This window comes from Mustela lutreola, chromosome 3 (assembly GCF_030435805.1).
Source record: "Mustela lutreola isolate mMusLut2 chromosome 3, mMusLut2.pri, whole genome shotgun sequence".
Taxonomy (NCBI): domain Eukaryota; kingdom Metazoa; phylum Chordata; class Mammalia; order Carnivora; family Mustelidae; genus Mustela; species Mustela lutreola.
This window is the reverse complement of record NC_081292.1, coordinates 22,962,758-22,983,857: the sequence shown is the minus strand read 5'-3', so window position 1 is coordinate 22,983,857 and position 21,100 is coordinate 22,962,758. Positions and strand designations below refer to the sequence as shown.

The following is a 21,100-nucleotide window of genomic DNA, read 5'->3' as shown; positions in this document are numbered from 1 at the left end:
TGCGGTGGGTTTTTCATAGATGGCTTTGATGATATTGAGGTATGTGCCCTCTATCCCTACACTTTGAAGAGTTTTGATCAGGAAGGGATGCTGTACTTTGTCAAATGCTTTTTCAGCATCTATTGAGAGTATCATATGGTTCTTGTTCTTACTTTTATTGATGTGTTGTATCACATTGACTGATTTGCGAATGTTGAACCAACCTTGCAGCCCTGGAATAAATCCCACTTGGTCGTGGTGAATAATCTTTTTAATGGACTGTTGAATCCTATTGGCTAGTATTTTGTTGAGTATTTTCGCATCTGTGTTCATCAGGGATATTGGTCTATAGCTCTCTTTTTTGGTGGGATCCTTGTCTGGTTTTGGGATCAAGGTGATGCTGGCCTCATAAAATGAGTTTGGAAGTTTTCCTTCCATTTCTATTTTTTGGAACAGTTTTAGGAGAATAGGAATTAGTTCTTCTTTAAATGTTGGGTAGAATTCCCCCGGGAAGCCGTCTGGCCCTGGGCTTTTGTTTGTTTGGAGATTTTTAATGACTGTTTCAATCTCCTTACTGGTTATGGGTCTGTTCAGGCTTTCTATTTCTTCCTGGTTCAGTTGTGGTAGTTTATATGTTTCTAGGAATGCATCCATTTCTTCCAGATTGTCAAATTTATTGCCGTAGAGTTGCTCATAGTATGTTCTTATAATAGTTTGTATTTCTTTGGTGTTAGTTGTGATCTCTCCTCTTTCATTCATGATTTTATTTATTTGGGTCCTTTCTCTTTTCTTTTTGATAAGTCTGGCCAGGGGTTTATCAATTTTATTAATTCTTTCAAAGAACCAGCTCCTACTTTCGTTGATTTGTTCTATTGTTTTTTTTGTTTCTATTTCATTGATTTCTGCTCTGATCTTTATGATTTCTCTTCTCCTGCTAGGCTTAGGGTTTCTTTCTTGTTCTTTCTCCAGCTCCTTTAGGTGTAGGGTTAGATTGTGTACCTGAGACCTTTCTTGTTTCTTGAGAAAGGCTTGTACCGCTATATATTTTCCTCTCAGGACTGCCTTTGTTGTGTCCCACAGATTTTGAACCGTTGTATTTTCATTATCATTTGTTTCCATGATTTTTTTCAATTCTTCTTTAATTTCCCGGTTGACCCATTCATTCTTTAGAAGGATGCTGTTTAGTCTCCATGTATTTTGGTTCTTTTCAAACTTCCTTTTGTGGTTGAGTTCTAGCTTTAGAGCATTGTGGTCTGAAAATATGCAGGGAATGATCCCAATCTTTTGATACCGGTTGAGTCCTGATTTAGGACCGAGGATGTGATCTATTCTGGAGAATGTTCCATGTGCACTAGAGAAGAATGTGTATTCTGTTGCTTTGGGATGAAATGTTCTGAATATATCTGTGATGTCCATCTGGTCCAGTGTGTCGTTTAAGGCCTTTATTTCCTTGCTGATCTTTTGCTTGGATGATCTGTCCATTTCAGTGAGGGGAGTGTTAAAGTCCCCTACTATTATTGTATTATTGTTGATGTGTTTCTTTGATTTTGTTATTAATTGGTTTATATAGTTGGCTGCTCCCACATTGGGGGCATAGATATTTAAAATTGTTAAATCTTCTTGTTGGACAGACCCTTTGAGTATGATATAGTGTCCTTCCTCATCTCTTATTATAGTCTTTGGCTTAAAATCTAATTGATCTGATATAAGGATTGCCACTCCTGCTTTCTTCTGATGTCCATTAGCATGGTAAATTCTTTTCCACCCCCTCACTTTAAATCTGGAGGTGTCTTCGGGCTTAAAATGAGTTTCTTGGAGGCAACATATAGATGGGTTTTGATTTTTTATCCATTCTGATACCCTGTGTCTTTTGACAGGGGCATTTAGCCCATTAACATTCAGGGTAACTATTGAGAGATATGAATCAAAAGAAATGAAATCTTGCAATTTGCGACAACATGGATGGAACTAGAGCGTATCATGCTTAGCGAAATAAGTCAACCGGAGAAAGACAACTATCATATGATCTCCCTGATATGAGGAAGTGGTGATGCAACATGGGGGCTTAAGTGGGTACGAGAAGAATAAATGAAAGAAGATGGGATTGGGAGGGAGACAAACCATAAGTGACTCTTTTTTTTTTTTTAAGATTTTATTTATTTATTTGACAGAGAGAGATCACAAGCAGGCAGAGAGGCAGGCAGAGAGAGAGGAGGAAGCAGGCTCCCTGCTGAGCAGAGAGCCTGATGCGGGGCTCGATTCCAGGACCCTGAGATCATGACCTGAGCCGAAGGCAGCGGCTTAACCACTGAGCCACCCAGGCGCCCCCATAAGTGACTCTTAATCTCACAAAACAAACTGAGGGTTGCTGAGGGGAGGGGGTTTGGGAGAAGGGGGTGGTATTATGGACATTGGGGAGGGTATGTGTTTTGGTGAGTGCTGTGAAGTGTGTAAACCTGGTGATTCACAGACCTGTACTCCTGGGGATAAAAATATATGTTTATAAAAAATAAATAAATAAAATATATAAAAATATATATATATATATCCCAATGTGTTCATTTGTCATCCTTCTTATCAGAGGCAAATAGAAGTTTGAGCTTGGTTTGATCTTGCAGTAGAAGCAGTTTCTGTATTTAGTGAAAAGCTCAGGAGACTCTTCCAATCCAGAAATTTTATAGTTCTGTGATTTAGCTACTCCAGGAAATTTTTTAAGTGTTCATTCCTAATATATTTTATGTCTCCATTTGTGTTTGGTGTTATACAACTATGATCTCAGTCTTGAAAATCCATTTTTTTTTTAAGCACTAAAATTTCTTGACTTTTAAGAAGCAAGAAGAAAAAACAGAAAGAAAGAAAAGAATTGCACAAATGTTTCTGAAATTTAACAGGGTAATTTTACTTAACTCTGAAGTTATACAAATATATGATAGAATTATGCAAATATATAAAACATCTGCTTACATCACCCCAGAGTTACATAATGCTCTTTGTATGATTTCCCAAAACCATTTCAAGAACTAAGGCTGAAGTGTTAAAATTTAAACTATGTCCTAAATGACCTTTTTTTAGATGTTCTAGTGTAAGAAACTTGAAAAACAAATCTGGGAGTTTATGAATATTACACATGTGAAGTCTCTGTTATTTATGCTTGTTTTAAGTACTTGATTAAGCATCCACGTGTCAACTGGATTCTATGGAAGGTCAGAGTAAACAAAGGATTTCTGAAGTTAAGTGTTCAAACAGATGAGACTACTGATTTTTCTGAAGTTAGAGAATACCATTTATTTAGCAAATGGTATCTGATGTACTTGGAAAATTCACACATGTCACTAGATATGAATTGGTGCAAATGAATAAAAGAACTTGCAGTGAGATCCCAAGTTCCAAAGAAATCAAAATTTCTTTAGGATGCTAATTTCCAAAAAATGTTGCCAGTTTTTCTAGGATTAGTGAAATTAGCACAGGATATTAGAAACTGAAAATGGATTTTTTTTTCCTAGCTCCACGAGAGAAATAAGACAAAAGACATTTTTAAAAGTGACCAAAGAATGTCTATTATCCCATAACAGTATAACCGGCCAAACACGTGGGTATATAGCAGTCCACCTCAGCCCCCAAGAGTTGAGTCAGTTTTCCCTGGCAGGCATCTTGCTCCTCTGAACAACCGTGTCTTACTTAAAAGCTCTGTAAGATGGCTTGGCATAGGAGAATTGAACTGGTCTCCTCCAGACAGAAGTCCTGTCTGTGTAGGAAGACTCCCCAAAAGGATCCTATTCTACCTGTGTTTGAAGAACCATGAGCCAACTCAAGAGTCCACCATGTGTCCCATTCCCAAGAGAATCCAACAGTCCTCATAGAAGAAACAGTAAACAAGAATTTGGGGTCTGATGGTTAGTATCCTGGAAAACTAAGCTCAACAATCTTGAGTAGAGGATGCAGATCAGGATGTACATTTTGGGGCTTGGAACTCACCTAAAGTTAGAAGAGAAGTAAAGTATTCCTGGGGCTCCATAGTGGGGAAACTGGTCCAGTATGTTTATTTAGGTTGAAAGTCCAATGAATGGTAAAATTTAAATGTTCTCTCTGTGTCATAAAGAACATGTCTGGTCTTTGTCCCTGGCTCCTGGCACAGAGTTTCAAAAACCCTTAGAATTTCCAGAGTGATAGGAGATTCTTTATTATATTAATGAGGCGACACACGGTGGGCCCCTAAATTGCCTCAAAATGTGGACTGGTCACCAGAAACACCAACCATGTAATCAGAGGGTTGGAACTTTGGGCCTCACCAATCTCTGATCTCCAAGGAGCTGATGGGCTGGAGGTTGAATTCACTCACATGGCCAATGATTTAATCAGTCTTGCATATGTAATAAAAACCTGCAACATTAAGGCTTGGAAACGCTTCCTGGTTGGAGAACACACTAATGTGCTAAGAGAGTGATCTGTTCCGACGACACAGGGAGAGGGGATAGAGGATGCATGGAAGGTCTGTGGCCAGGGCTCTGCCAGACCCTGTCCTATGTGTATCTCCTATGACAAAAGTGCTATGTTGAGTATGATGCTCTCAGGGAATACCGACATAGTCAACATTGTAGAATATTTCCTGTGTGCCAGCCAACCATTTTATGTGCATTTTCTCAACTAATTGCCACAACGGCAGCATCAGGCATCTACTATGTTGCCCCAATTTACATAGCAAAAAATGAAGGCATGGAAATAAGCACTTGAGAGTCTGAAAGGCTGGGGGCAGCTGGAGTCCAGAGAAGCGTGAGATGCCTGGCAGTTGATGTGATGCTCGTTGTGTTCAGCTGAGAAAGAGTTAGGACCAGAATAGGTAATGACAAAGAATATTAGTAGTGGCAAAGTAACTGCCATATAAATGTATCATTAAAACATACAATATAGCTAATTAAATCAACCATGTAGTCAACAGAATCCAGTCATTATAAATTTGGAAACAAAACATCAAATAATTTTTAATATGGAGATTCTTCTTTGCAAGGACACGATCTAGATATTTTCCAAAGGGAAAACTCAACAGGAAACCATATATGTCCTTGACTGCACTGTTCTAATCAAGTAATAATTTAGGCTTCTTGGAAACTGAGAACATCAGGAGGGACTCAAGAGTAGCACATTCCCATTTAAGGGCTTTGGTTAAGTCTTGGTATTTCTAGTCCTTCTGAAAATTCCCACACCTTGTGGACATATGAAAGAGCTTAGTATTTGGGAGGTTTTATAACTAAATCATAAATATTTTATTTACCCAAACCAGTAAGGAAAGTAGAAATGAAGGGGAATTTGGGCATCTTTTGGAGGAAATCCTTGCCAAGGCCCATTTTCACTGGCTTTGCAGAACACTCAAAAGCACTTTTGTTTTGTTTTAAATCTTTCATTCTGTTGAAATGCAGTCATCAGGTATGCAGCACAGATAAACTCATCTGCCAATATCCGGGCTTAAATCTGAAAAGCAAATAAGTCCGTGAACGTGATCTAGGTAACATCTTTCACACTAGCATATACTCTGCTGTTTCCAAAGGAACCCCAAGCAGTGGAATCAATATTAATGCTGTCCTTTATGAGGATAAATCTACTGACCCACCACCATTTAGCTGTCTGCTTTCAGAGTGTCTCTGCAGAAAACTGGTCCTCAATCACTCTGTTGACTAAATCTTAGTGTGCCTGTGGTAAAAGCTTGTCCAGATGAAATGTATAGGCCATTTCTGGAAATGAGCAATGTAACTGCTTTATGCAGGGATGGAACCCTTGACTTTGCCCTCAAGATGGTTCTCTCTGGCACTACAGAATCTGTCTTCACCATCTCCATGACTGGAGTTCCTATTATTAGCCTCTATTCTTTTCAATTTGTCCTCAACATATTCTCCAGACTCGCCTTTCTGAAATGAAAACCCACTGTGTTCTCACACCACTTAAAAACCTTTAATGATTTCTCCTTACCTCCAGCAAAGACAGAATGAAATTTAGTTTATTGGTAATTATAACTACGTTTCTTTAATTAGTTTCTAATATTGAAAACTTGGGAGAGTTTTTCTCAGTATCTGTAGATTTCTGTCTTTACTTATAAATTGGGATATCTGGAAATACTGGCCCTTTTCTATATCTAGACTAGAGTGGAGAGGTTGCTTTTCTACTCAAGGAAGGGTACTCCCACTGATGTTCACCGCAGTCCACGTGGTCTTCTCAAATTTGCACTTGACAGTTACTCCTACTGGGCTACTTGTTCAATTTTAGAAAGATAGAGAAGTAAGTACTTCTCTCCACATTCATCAAGTGGAAAAGAGTGGTGTGCTGGTAGACGGCAAAAAAAAAAAAAAAAAAAAAAAAGAGAGAGAGGAAGAGAAAATACTCTGATTTGTCACATTCGCCAATTTCCATGGTATAAATACTGCGACTGTGTTAGATTTGAAGATACCGATATAAAATCACTGAACTCAAAGTTGAGAATCAACAATGGCCTTTCATACCTGCTTCAGCACATCCCTATAATAAAGACAAAGAAAATGTGTTTCAAAATTAGAAAACAAAACAAGAAAAGGATGGGGATCATAGTGCACCCTTCTATCACTTCTTTTGCCTGGCCCATGCAAGATCTTTGGGTGTGCAATTCTTGTGGATGATCAAGTAAAATTCAAGCCACTTAAAATAGCCTATAAATCTCTTCATAATCTGGTCCCAACCTAAATTTCCAACCCATTTCCTTCCTAACCATATAACCTACTTAAATTGGCTAATGATCCTTGTATATACCTAGAATCCTAATGCATCTATGTCTTCATGGATAATGTTCCCTTATCTGAAATACAGATCTCATCTTCCACACCTATTACACATTCTCTGCAACATCTTCCTTAGTGATGCTGGGCAGAAGAAAAGACTCTCATCTCTGCCTCTATGTCACTTTGCATCTGGGATTGTAAATTGTGCACTCTGAGGGGCCATATAGTACTTATCTGTGCATTTGAAATGCAGAGCATATACAGTAGATGCCTGATAAATGTTTGTTGACAGCAAGATATAACTGAGGCCTTAAGTGAAAGATTTAAGTTTCTCTTATAAAATGTATTTTAAAACCTCAATGCTCATCAATTAAAAAAATAAAACCCCGTCATTAGGAGATCACCAGTTTTTAAATTACATAACCAAGTTACATAAATACATATTACAAAGTGATAATCTCTGTATTTCCCTGATTCCTCTGCTGGTTTTCTATCACAGTACATGCCATAGGAGTAAGAATGTTTATCTTGCCACCTCCAACAGGCCAATTATCAACACCATCAAGTAGCATATTCTCATAAATGCAAATGCAGACATTTCCTCTTTACACAACTCTTGAGAGAGACGAATTTGGCATAATGCATCCCAAGGCCAGCACTTTCATTTACACAAAACTGTTGGTTCTAAAGCACTGAGCGCAGAGAGAACTTAGCTCCAAAAACACAGCCATCAAACCCAAAGGATGATGAATGGACTGATTGGATCACTAGAAATAACAGACAAGAATTTCTCTTCCTGTCTTAGGTACTATACAGAAAAACACTAAGACAAAGCCTAGGTAACATCTGCATCTTACCCATTTTTACCATTATGTTGCTTTAACACAAATTCTCAAAGTATTTGATTTCAGAACTCCTGTACATGTTTTAAATCACTGAGGAACTCCAAAGAGATTTTGTTTATGTCGATTATAGTTATCCATAACTATTTACTGTAACCAAAATAAAAACAAAAACAGCTGTTAAGGGTTTATTTATTTCTTTGGGAGAGAGAAAGAGAGAGAGAGCAAAAGAGCAAGCACGAGTTCAGTGAGAGGCAGAGGGAGAAGTAAGCTCCCCACTGAGCCGGGAGCCTGACATGGTACTCCATACCAGTACCCTTGGTTCATGACCTGAGCTGGAGGCAGACGCTTAACCATGGTGCCTACAAACAGAAAACACTTAGGCACCCCAAAACAGAAATTTTAAACATAAGAATCCACAAGCACACATATTGTTATTGGCCATCAGAAAGACGAAGCCATTAAATCTTGGGCAGTTTCTGGAAAACTCCACTGTACACTTGCGGGAGAGCAAAAAAATGAACATCACTTTTAGTATTATTATGAAGGTAATTTCAACATAGCAGATCCCCTAAAAGGATCTTGGGGACTTCGAGGGTACTCTGGACCACCCTTTGTGTACTGCTGGCATAGCTCATAAGGTGTAAATAAACAAGTTTGTTATTTAAATTAGTGATAGCGTCAGTTTGTAGCCAATATTTACTGCCAGTGTTACATTTACGCAACTATCTTTACTGAATCATGATCAGAGTCTGCTTGCTTTTGCAGTTTTATTGTTATACTAATCAATTTTGGTTGACTATCATATCAAAAACCTTAGGACAAGAAAAAAAATACGTTACTGAAGGACAATTATCAGCTTTGTTTAAAATCTTTGTTTATGGGTGGCTCAGTGGGTTAAGCCACTGCCTTCGGCTCAGGTCATGATCTCAGGGTCCTGGGATCGAGTCCCGCATCAGGCTCTCTGCTCAGTAGGGAGCCTGCTTCCTCCTCTCTCTTTCTCTGCCTGCCTCTCTGCCTACTTGTGATCTCTGGCTGTCAAATAAATAAATAAATACTCTTTAAAATAAAATAAAATAAAATCTTTGTTTATAATGATGTAAACAGAGACAGATGGAAAAAGCTGGAGAGAGAGGGACACTTTGGTGGATTTGGTAGACTCAAATTATACAATATGACAACCACTGAATTAACAATTCCATCAGTTTTCATATGGATACCATAATGAAATGTCATCCAGATATAGAAAAGAGTCTACATCGGTCTAGTTAGAGTATTCATTAAGTTTACAAGTGCCACATTTGACACCGTCTCTTAAGACTCCTTCAGATACTTGCAGAATTGTCTTGGTTTACCTAGTTTCTCCACAAGTCAGATCTGTTTCATTTTCCATCTCAAGTTCGTTTTGACTAATAAATATGCAAATAAAGCCATAAATAAACTATAATAAAGCCATGAATTGCTAAGCATTTTTCTTACGTTATTTAATCTGAGACTCAAAAGAGGGAGAAATCAAAGGCTTCTTTTTTGCTGTTGTTTAGCCAACTGTGTAAATAGCCTTCAAAGAAGAATCTGAATCTATATACTTCTTAGTTACAAGCGTCATTGCTTTCTTGCTTCTGTTTTAAGTGTTCTTTACCATTTTCCACCTATTGCCCATTCCAAGTAGATTAGAGAGTCAAATCATTCCAGTAGAGGACAATCTTAAAATGAAATGTCTTTTGGGGAAATCGCTTTTCCATTTATTAATATTAATTTTAACTTTACCATATGTTCAGTTCGTTTTCCACCTCTAAAAGTCAGGGCTCGTGGTATGCATGTGTTTTTCGGAATAGTTGAAAGAATGATGTTACCCATCCAGTGGTCAGTTTATAGCCTTCCCATTCCAGTTCTTTATCCTGAGTTTAGCTCGGTCCCAGGTATGGCCACATTCTGGTAAACCCCTTAAGCAAGAAACACTGGAGCCAATTTAAACAAAAGAGAGGGAGGGAGAGCTGCTGTGAACGGCAGCTATGCCAATGGGAAAAACGAAATCAGCCCTTTGCCAATATTCTGTGGCCTGAGGGTTAACGTAGTGTCCAAACAGAACTTATAAAATAAGCCTTAAAAGTGAAGCATCACAGAGTAGGGAAAAGAAACTACCAAAGGTGATGAAATGTTTTTCTATTTCAGCGCTGGGTTGTATCTTCAGAACATCAGATAAATACAAGATATAAGAAATATGTCTCATATTGTTGATCTTTTATAAGATCAGATTGATAGTAGGAACAGGTTTAGATAAAATTCACTTATAAATGGATCTGTATTTGCATTAAATAAACCCAGCGGGACGACATCGTGCATTCAGGCCTGTTTGCTTTTATTGATGAATATAACAGTTGTTGGTAAAGTTAGAACAAGACGATGTTGAAAACTGTCAAATTAGGGAGAGGGTGGCTATCAATTGAGTTTTCATAAATGACTTTGTTAAGTAATCTGTTGTTTTAGGCAAAAATGGAACTATAAAATGTTGTGAGACAGTGAGAAGTTGTTCTGGCATTGGCTTTCCATAATGCCCATTCACCCTCCTCCTGCAAGGACTTTCTGTACCCATCACAAGCAGCAAAACAGTCTAGTAACTAAAACAACTACTAGGAATCATAGGTTTTGTCAGCCTGACATTAAAGTAGCTTATTTAAAACCTACAAATAGGGATACATTTACCTAGATTTCACATATTTTACATGATCGTCCTCAGTGCGTGAGAGGATTTTTTACTAATGAAATAGTATCAGCAGCCATTTGTTTCAGTCTGTCCTTAATGATATTTAATTCCCACCCTAACTCTATAAGATGGATGAACCCACATCTTTCTCGCTCCAAATCCTTCATTCTTTTCATGAAGTAGAATGACGTCTAAGCCACTGACAGAGGGATAAGAATACGCACGGCTTACTGTTCCCATGCCTTTCCTGTTAGAGTTCAGACTCACTCACCCAGGAAGGAAAAGGTGGGAGAAGACTGAACTACGGCTACTTGTTGAAGATGGATTCTGATGATAACCAGGTATTTCTGGATTAATTTCTGGGGTGATGAAGCGAACACGGAACAAACCAACCCTGCTTTTCTCTTTGCTGCCATTATGCCCATTGTGGTGGGTTTTCTTATAAACATACACAGCAAAGACCAGGGTCAGATGAAGCCAGCATTTCACAGATGGTAGCCCTAGAAATGGTGGCTCTTGGTAAGCAATGGCTATAAGATGATGTTTCTCCATTTTCTGACAAAGATGACCAAAATCAGAAACGAACAAAACAACAAAACATCATATGAAAAGCTGAGAGATACACCATTATCTACAATGGGGAAATTTCATCTAAAATATCTCCTGTTTATAGGTCCAACATAAAGCCATTATTATTATTATTGGTATTTAGTTAGTGGTCATTTGCCATTTGGTGAACAATCTGTCAACAGTTCTTGGTAGTCAAACCGAAAGTCAGATAGCTGACTGAGATGCTAATAAATAAGTGAAGACATTCATTTGTGTTATTATTACATTGTATTTCTTCCATGTGAAGGATAAACAACCAACTTAAAGTGATCTCTGTAAACCTTCTCATTCTGGCATTCAATGACATAAGGAATTGTTTAAATGGGGTCCTGATAAAACTCATCTACATTTTAAACTTCTATAGCACAAAACTTTGTACTAACATGAAATTTTCTTACTAAGGCCCCAAAAGTCAAACAAAGTAATTAGTAAAATTGGAACTGCTTTGGTGAAGTCTGATTGGGAAGATGCCACAGGCCTTCCCCAACACCAGATCCCCATCACTACCTCCAACTACTCTGGAGAATAAGGCTTGATGGATTCTTCAGGACTCCTTGGCATTCAATTCTCCAAAATGATCAATTGCATCACTGATTGAATTTTTTTGTGAAGACACTGGAAATCAAGTGTTATGTGAGCTGTAACTTTAAAGTGATTAATTTCTATGAAACAACAAGAACATCATGATTCATATAATCCCATGAGTGCTGTCCACTTCAGGGTAGTCTAATTTGGAAACTAGGCTCTTACTCCACAAATGATGGCATTACTCAAAATAGTTTTGGAATGTTCATTTTAGTATTGTCCCTTACACGTTCATTTGGATTCTGTCATTACTGGCAAATCACTGTCTTTTGAAAATGAATTTGATCTTTTAGAATAGTCAAAATCATAATAAGGGCTGTCAATGGTAGTAAATGGTTTGTCAGAGTAACATTGCTCACTGATTCATTTGCCTTGATAAACCTGGCCTGTGACCATAAAGCATTACAAGTTTGGGGAGGCAGGTTAAAAACCTTTTTTTTTTTTTTAAGAAAAAAAAAATCAAGAAGAGATCTAAAAGCAATACAGTTTGAAATAAGTTCAGGATTTTATAAAGCAACTATCTTAAATATGACAACTTTTTGTGGATATATAAGTTTTTGCTGGATTATCCCACTTTTAAATAAGTCCCTTTCTTTTTTTTTATCTTTTTTTAAATTTCTTTTCAGTGTTCCAGAATTCATTGTTTATGCAATAAGTATCTTTCATACAGGAACAAACTATTACTATAAATCTTCACAGCTCGGTGTTTCCCATTACACACCAAGGGAAATTCTACCAGCTCCTTATTTATTATGAAAGGTTATGGTAAGAAATAATAGGTTAGTTTCTGTATGGAATACCTACGGCCTTGAAAATCTGCTATTTTAAAAAAAGACATTTGATTAGGGAATAAATAATTAGAATTGCGAGGAGATAAGGAAGAATTTCAGTAAAATTTTCTCTGGATTGACTTTTAAAACATTTTTACTTAGGTTATTTTAAAAATATTATCTAATAAGGGTTATTTTGAGATGATGATTTTAAGGGGAAATAACACAAGATTTCATAAGCAGAGAAAATACTAAGTAGTCAGCCTGGGAAAGTCTGACTGTTTATTGGGAGGTCACTTAAAATTCAGATTCAGTTAAATGCTCAGGAGTGTCTACTGTTTTCCTCCACATGCACAGCTCTCAAGCATTTAATCCTCAAGACAGTCTTAGAAGCTATGCAATATTATCTCCATACTGAAGCTGAGAAGAAGGGGTGCCTCACTAGCTCAGTCAGGAAAGCATACAACCCTTGATCTCAAGGTCATGAGTTCAAGTCCCTATGATGCTGGTCATAGGGCTTACTTTAAAAGAAGAAGAAGAAGAAGAAGAAGAAGAAGAAGAAGACATTAAAACTGAGAAGAAAAAGAGGTGGACACAGAGAAGTAAAATAATTTTCCCATAATGTTATTCGGCAAAATGGTCTTCTGGGTCTAAACCCAATGCCCCTTCCATTATACCATTTCAAATCTGGGGCTAAAAAGGCCAAGATGCTAAACATCAGCAATGAAGGAAAATCAGGGGACATTAGAATTCTAGCACATTAGAATTCAAGATAAGAATGGCCTCAGGATTCCATGCCTTGGACATGTGACTTCTTTGACTTCAAAGCAAGGTATAATCAGTTAGCTCACACAGCGTGAGACAGAGCCCATGGTGGAGACAGGGCTCACTTTAGTGAACAGATAAAGGTCTGGTGGGAGAAAATAGGATGAAATCAGGTATGACGCTTGTGACTAGGCTTTCAAAGTCTCTCAACTTCTTTCCACAGATTCCTGTTGTCTCTTAGTGAGAGAGGCAGAGGAGAGGATTCATCGCAACTCTCCTGAGGACTTCCAAGGGCGGAGGAAAGACCCTGACCAAAGGCCTAACATCTACATCTTCCTCAACCAGACCTGTCAAATGCCACCTCATCCATAAAATTTTATTCTTAAAATGTTGCCCGGTAGGGCAACTGGGTGGTTCCGTTCGTTAAGTGACTGCCTTTGGCTCAGGTCATGATACCAGAGTCCCTGGATAGAGCCCCACATCTGGCTACCTGCTCACCAGAGAGTCTGCTTCTCCCTTGGACTCTCCCCAAGTTCATGCTCTCTCTCTCACTCTCTCTCTCTCAAATAAATCAATATAAATCTTTAAAAAAAATAAAAAAAGAAAAGAAAAAAGTTGCCTGGCAGGAAAAAAGTAACATCTAATGATGATTTTATATGATTCATTAGTCCCAGGGTAGTTCAGCCAATGACTTGGTAAAAAATAGTTTAGATAAAGTAATGAATGCTAAATTCATAATGGGTTACTATAAAACTGATATGGTATGGGGAAATGCCTTCTCTTTTGATCTATCATTAAGATGGAGAATAAACTAAGTTTTTAAAAATGCATCTATGACTTAATCATTGTAATAACCAATGATTAACACTTTGACAGATGCAGAATCAAAGAGATAAACTTGTCCAGATTCACAAAGCCAGAAACTGAGACCAGGATTTAGATACACTTTGGTTCCTATACTCTTGTTCATTAGACTCTTTCTTTCTGCTTCAACAGAAAAGACTTCAACACACACACACACACACACACACACACACACACACACACACACAATACAAGCTGGCAGTCAATATCAGGGGAACAAATCAAGGAACTGTGTGGGCTCATGGTCTTCCACTTGAGACCATTTAAAATTCAAATTTTCCTCATGAGTTCACTATGAAATGGTTATGTACACAGTAATTTGCAATGTGCATTTTGGAATTGGTCTAAACACAAATTTAGTAGTAAAAAGTACTATCAGAAAATTTTCTACAATAGCATTATCGTGAAATGCGATTGCATGTTATACCTCTATACCTGAAGATACTTCACTATACTTCAAAAAGTTCCACTTAAATCGCTACCCAAATGAAACTACCTCTCTGAATTGTCATTCTGAGTCTCTAAGAAAACTTGAAGATGCAATCTCATCCCAACAAATTCAGCATTGCAGATTATTTTGTGAAATGGTAATGCTATTTTTCTTAAGCAATTTGTACTAGTTAAAAATATCACCATAAAAGAAAGAAATTGCATCACCATGTCATATTTACTATTTGCTTTTCATGCTTGGGAAGTCCGGTTATGACTCAATAAAGGGAGTCCATGGTGATATTCTACCCAATATTTAATCTCTTGGGAGCTGGTATTCTCTCTCTTCCTTGATATGCTCCCTCCAGGTAATATGTGATCCCCCTCACCATATGATGTGCAATATTCTGACTGTTTCCTCACACTTGGCTGACATTTTTAAGTGTAATTCCTTGATTAATACCATTATTTCCTACCAGACTGAAAATGCTATAAGGGTGTTGACTATACCCCTAGCACCTTCCTGCTCAGTAGCTCAATAATATTTGTTGATAAATAAATAAACTCATTCTATAAGAGTTGATAAATAAACTCATCCCATAATTTTGTGAGTTGACAAAAAAAAAGAGAAAAAAGTAACAAAATGAAAGTCTTCTGTAAACTGGGAAAGAAATGTTTTATAAATGTAGCCTCTTCTTGATCTATTGGCCTTTATCTCTTCAACCACTATTCAAATTAAGAGGAAGTGGTAGTGTAGATACTGTCCGACTGGCAAGTTCCTCCAAGTTTCTGGGCTTAATAGAGCTGGCAGTTGGCAAATGCTTCATCATCTCTGTGGGGAAGAAGGAAAGAGAGAAGTGATTCACCTCTCATATTACCCCTGGGGGACAAGCAATTCACATAATTGCTCCTGTAGGAGGAAAGAGAGAGAAAAAACAATTCCAAAGACATGAGACTGGCCATACGATATCAACTTCTTTTGGGAATTCCTGCAAGTATTGCAATTTTTAGGGGTGGCACTCCTGGACTCTAATATTCAAATTCACTGAGTATATCACCCAATAGAACAAAAGTTCTGTAGCCTATAATTTATTTTTCTTAAATCCATCTACCTAAACACCCTTGAGGAAAAATAACTTAATTCCATGTCTTAAAGTTAATCTAACTACTAAAGTCACAAAGACTGGCAATAATCACCTTAATCATTCCAGCTAGCATTGTTACAAAGTAGGGCACAGAGAGCTGCAAACAAATGCATGGCACTCAATCAATCAGAGCTGAGGGGAACTACTGTGCACCTGGGGTATGTTTAGAAACTGATTGAAAACCGTGTGAGCAGCAAGCCATGAAGATTGTACCTCCTGGGCTCCCACCTCTGCTGAACGGTGTCAACATGCCCAACTTCAGGACGGGCTGTTAATTTTGATTAGGGCTCCGACTCCCTGTCAAGCAAAGGCAAAGCAAAATATGAGAGATCAGATAAGAGGAAGCAAATTCCTGATCTATTTGCACCGGCACCGTGGAGGGGTCACGATTTGGGAGCCAAGTGGGAAATGCCTCTAAGGTCCCCTCATCTAGGGAAATTCCCGGAAAAAAAAAAAAAAGAAAAAAACCAACAACAACAAAAAAACTGAATATGCATATGGAGAGGCAGCATGGTTAATCATCACCTTGCACAGTGGAAGGGATCAAACCAGCACAAAGTGCTTGTGCTGCAAACAGATGATGTGTCCCTTTTCCCTAACTGGATGCAAATTGCTCCTGCAAAAAGCTGATTTCATTATAAAGAACTGGTACTGCCTGAATTTGAGAGGAAGATCATCAAGGGGCAGTGACCTTCTGTCTGATCCGAATATCAGCTTATCTTAGTGCTGAATAATGCATGTTATATTTATGTTCTAATTTAAATACTGTTTAATATTTAACTTGCTGTTGCCCATTCACTGTGTTAAAATAAGTAACTCCTAAATAGTACAGACATCATGCGGTCTATAAATGCAGTCATGTTGATGCTGGGCTTTCTCAGGAAAAGTATGTGAACCTCAGCCATTGGAAGACTTGCAATCTGGGACATTATTGCAATCTTGCAATCTGGGATGTTATTTCATCAACTCTTCATCAGCTTTAAAAGATCTTTGCAGTATATGCTGTGGAGAACTTGAGGGAATTTCTTTTCTTCCAAAATAGCCTTAGTGTTAAGAAATGAACTAAGTTTTAAGAGGGTTATTTAAAACTTCATTCACGTTAATGGGATTTTTAAAAACCCAATAAAGACGTCATCCTGATTTACTTGCTCTGGCTATTAGTTTATTAAACACTTTATTATTTGTCCCTTTATACATCATACACTGATTCTAAGTGACAGCAAACATCCAAATGAAGAATAAATTAAAAACTCAGTGTCTCTAAACACCCAATGTTAGAGCAAAGAAGATGACAAAAATTCTAGATGATTTAATTACTCTCCCGTTGTTTTTCAAAGACACACTGTGCTGTGATTTCAATATATCCTTAGATATTGCATAAATATCTTTAATATAGTAGCATTTGCACTGAACTTGGAGTTCAAATACATTAGCAAATACATTTTTCTGCCCTAAGGGAAGGCATGGGTGATTCATTACTTCTGGATGCCAGTTTACTAACCTGTAAAATAGACTAGACTAAGCCATTGGATTAGGTATTCGTCCTCCTTGCTTTCTGTTCCAGCAGTCATTGGTTCTGCTACTAACTATAGCACCTCGAGTAAGTAGAGAAGGAACCATAGCCCCCTCTTCATCGTCAGAGTCTAAGGGACTAGCAAGAGCATATACAACCAGGCTTTGAAGACATGACTGCTAATACCTAACTCGTGATTCCTCTCCAGTGAAATAGTGGCCTGAAAGAAATGATGCATTCAGATTGATGAGTAACAGCATCCACAAATAACTCAGTAAGACTCAAGCCTGCATGAATTCTAATTTTATCATCTTTAAAGATTATAAGGCAGAAATAAATTGTAGCTGGCAAAGTGCTCCAAATTGAACTTTTTAAAGTCTAAATCATATTTGGACAAAATTACTGACATAAGTAAATTAATAATTCATCTGAAAAATCACACTAAAACATTACTGAATTGCAGAGACAACCAGTACCATGCTTGTGTTAAAAAACAAACAATGTTTCCCCTATCCCCAGCACAGACCTTTTTATTTACAAAATTAATTATGACAATGAGATTTAGAGGTTTAAAATGCAGACTGTTGTACCGCACTTTGATAGCATTGTAGCAACAATTATATTTAGAAGCTTTTAAATTAAAAATGTAAAAGCCTCATATTTGTCTTTTTAGTTTAATTAGTTGCTAAGTACCATTCTGGAGGTCCCATTCATGACACAGCCTGGTGGTTGCAAATCAGCACTCTCTAAGGATTCACAGCAATTCTTTAAATGAGATGTCATAAATGCCCCATCACAATGCATTTAACGTCAATTTAATAAAATCACTTTTGTATGTTAAATAGTGAAAAAAAAAACGAATCCATTGCCTACATAAGGTCTCTAAATTGTCAATTTTGTTCCCCATCCTTGCACTTACCAGTCTGAGGGAAAGAAAAAAAAAAAAAATCATTGCAGAAACATAAAACTCGCATAGCAAGCATTACTACTATCCAGTAACAGAGCTACAAATATTTTCTCTGAATGAAGGATGATTTATCCAAGGTGAAAGAAATAATAGAGTTTGTCTAATGAATTTAAAAATGAAATAATTTTGTCATGAAACTGAAGTTAAATTAACTGATACCCAAGCCTCACAGGACGGGCTCACAAGCTTGCCTGAGGGTCGCAGGCAGAGATGGAGAAGGCTGATGGGAAGGAGATTTCTTTTTCCCTCCCTTAGGTACTGTCTGGGGAAAACTGCAGCCTAGGAGTTAAATCTCAAGTCCCAAAATGCCCCTACCCCCTCTCCAAAAGCTAATATAACTAATTCTATCCCGGTGTTAGTCTTTGTCCTCAAAGTAGTTTAAGGGGTTCCACTTTTTAAAAATAACCCTGGGGATAAAAATATATTGTATGTTTATAAAAATAAAAAATTTAAAAAAAAAGAATCAGACATAAAAAAAAATAATAATAATAATTACTACAAATGTGGCAGGCCCAGGGCTCAGCACTTTACCTGCTCTGAAGAACCCCACATTTATTTATTACTAGCTCTGTTTTAACAATGAAGACATGTAGGTCCAGGCTAACAATCCCACAGCTAATAATGTACGGAATCTATATTTGAACATACGTCAGTTAGACCCCACAGCCCCACACCCTCTCCACAACTGAGACTGTATCCAAATGATAGGAAATCATTTCTGTGTTCTACCTGAATGCTGAGGAGTGTGAAACATATGCTTGCCTTGATGGAGTGTTGTGTTTTGCATCCATATAGATGACACTTACAGCCACATGTACAGAGTCATGATGTGTTTTATTTCATAAAGGGAAATGAAAACCTTGGTGGGGGGGGGGAACTAACCCTTATGTTGTCATCCTTCCTTTAATGTGCCTGGCAGAGGGTCAGCCTCTCGATGAGCCAAACTTACTGAAAGTAGCTTCTCTTCTCACTGCCTCCACCTCCTCATTTCTCAACTCCTTGCAATCTGAACTCTACCCCCACTTGCTGAAGTCATTTTCTAATTGCCAAAACCAACTGGTACATCTTACTTGGCCTCTCTGTAACATTTGGCACTGACAACCATTCCTGGTTCATGAAACCACTGGTTTCTCCATTGGTTTCTGGCTTTCCTCCTTCCTCTCTCGCTGCCCTTTCTCAGCTTTCCTAATAGGCACCTCTTTATCTATCTACTCCTAAAATGCTACCGGCTCCTGAGTTTCATTTCCTAGACTGTGTATATGTTCTATATACTCAACCTACGGTTATCACCTCAGTGCTGACAGTCCTATTGGAAGAACATTCTCCATGGGTCTCTCACATTCTTTCATGTCCCGTGAAGTAAGGCACTGACTACACTTTGTCTGAAACTATCATCTTAATAGAGACCAGCCTTGAAACATACACATAGTGTCTCCTCCTTAAAAAAAGGCAGCCAGGGCGCCTGGGTGGCTCAGTGGGTTAAGCCGCTGCCTTCGGCTCAGGTCATGATCTCACAGTCCTGGGATCGAGTCCCGCATCGGGCTCTCTGCTCAGCAGAGAGCCTGCTTCCCTCTCTCTCTCTCTGCCTGCCTCTCCATCTACTTGTGATTTCTCTCTGTCAAATAAATAAATAAAATCTTTAAAAAAAAAAAAAAGGCAGCCATGCACACTGCCTGTTACAAGAGGTTGGAGTTTCCTAAGCTCAGATTTCCACTCCTATAATCCACTCACGGAGAAATAGGTGACCTCTTCATATCGCCTTGTGGAAACTGGAACCATGTGGAAAGCAGTACAAACCATGATGATACTCTGGCTACTGCTACTGCTATGAGTAATGAACTGTCCTTCATTTGGATCCAAGAGTTTCATATCTTCTATCATCATCCATGATCCATGAAACTGTGGCAAGCTAACTTGTTAATTTCAAAGTAGAATAAGATATCAGACCTTTCACAATTCTTAACAACTTTTTGTACCAGTTAGAATATCAAAGATTGTGAATAGAAGAATAAGGAAATGAATGAACAAAAGAATATATCTTCTTTTGAGAAGGAGTGGGGAGGAGGAAGGAAGGAAGGAAAGAAGGAAGGGAGAGAGGGAGGGAAACTGGGAGGGAGAAAGGGAGGAAGGGGAAGAGAGGAGTAGAACAGTCTTCATAGAATGTGCCAGACTGGTTTACATTAATCAGGTCCTACTTCTAGAGAATGAAGGGTCAACTTCCTCCAGAAGACATGGCCTGAATGAGGAAGAGGTGGCCACCTGAAGTAGAGCTTGAGTATTGCTACAAAAGAAAGACCCCTGACTATACTTGCATTACAAACCAGGACTTGCAATTGTTCCATGGACATCTCCATTGGGCTATCCTATTGGCACCTGAAATTTGGTATGCCTCTCCTCAATCTCTTCCTTTTTCTGAACTATCTCTCTTGTAAATAGCACAACCATCCACAAAATCAACCAACATCCAAAATTGAAAGACATCCTAATTCTTTGGATGCCTTCTACCTCTACATCTAAGAAATTACTAACTCCATTTGGTTCTATTTCCAAGTAATTCTTTGAATTATCCTTTTTTTTTTTTAATAGTCCCACCAGGATTTTTTTGATTCAAGCCATCATTGCTTCCCTGCCTATTATCACAGTGTCACCCTAACAGGCATTTCTGCTTTTGATTTTGTCTGTCTCTAAACTATCCACATTACTGCTAGCTTTGTTTTGGAAAATAAAAATCTTAACTTGTCTAAACCATATTTAAAATATTCTCCACATCCTCAGATAAAAAAAATACTCCTTAATATGGCCTCTATGATTTTCACTCCAGCCATTCTCTACAAAAGTTCTCCAAGTATGCCATGCTCACTCATGCCAATTAACCCAGTTAGCTGGAATACTCAGGTATTCCACTCTGCATGGAATACCCTCCCCTCCAACCAAGTCTGAATAATTCCCACTGATCTAGATGCAAGACTGAATTCAAGTTCCAAGCAGCACTTTGTTGTATGACTCCAGCTAAGGCTAAGCTAAGGGACTTCTTCCCTGGAGCGTTTTTGTCTAAGCCTGGAACTTTCAGTGTGTGCTTGTACTGTATGACTTATCACTGTATTGTCATCAATGACTTTCTTTCCTTTCTCTTTCTTCTAATAGACTGTAACGTCCTTAATAGTGGGAGTCCATCTTTAGCACCCATC

The 21,100-nt window shown here is 38.0% G+C and overlaps 1 long non-coding RNA gene across 1 annotated transcript; it reads left to right on the top strand.

Annotated features, from left to right (window-relative positions):
* The first annotated feature begins 10,263 nt into the window (after positions 1-10,263).
* On the top strand, positions 10,264-13,552 carry LOC131828012 (uncharacterized). The gene is made up of 2 exons (XR_009352183.1): positions 10,264-10,606; positions 13,218-13,552. It is a non-coding gene; the product is annotated as an uncharacterized LOC131828012 (long non-coding RNA).
* Positions 13,553-21,100: the final 7,548 nt, after the last annotated feature.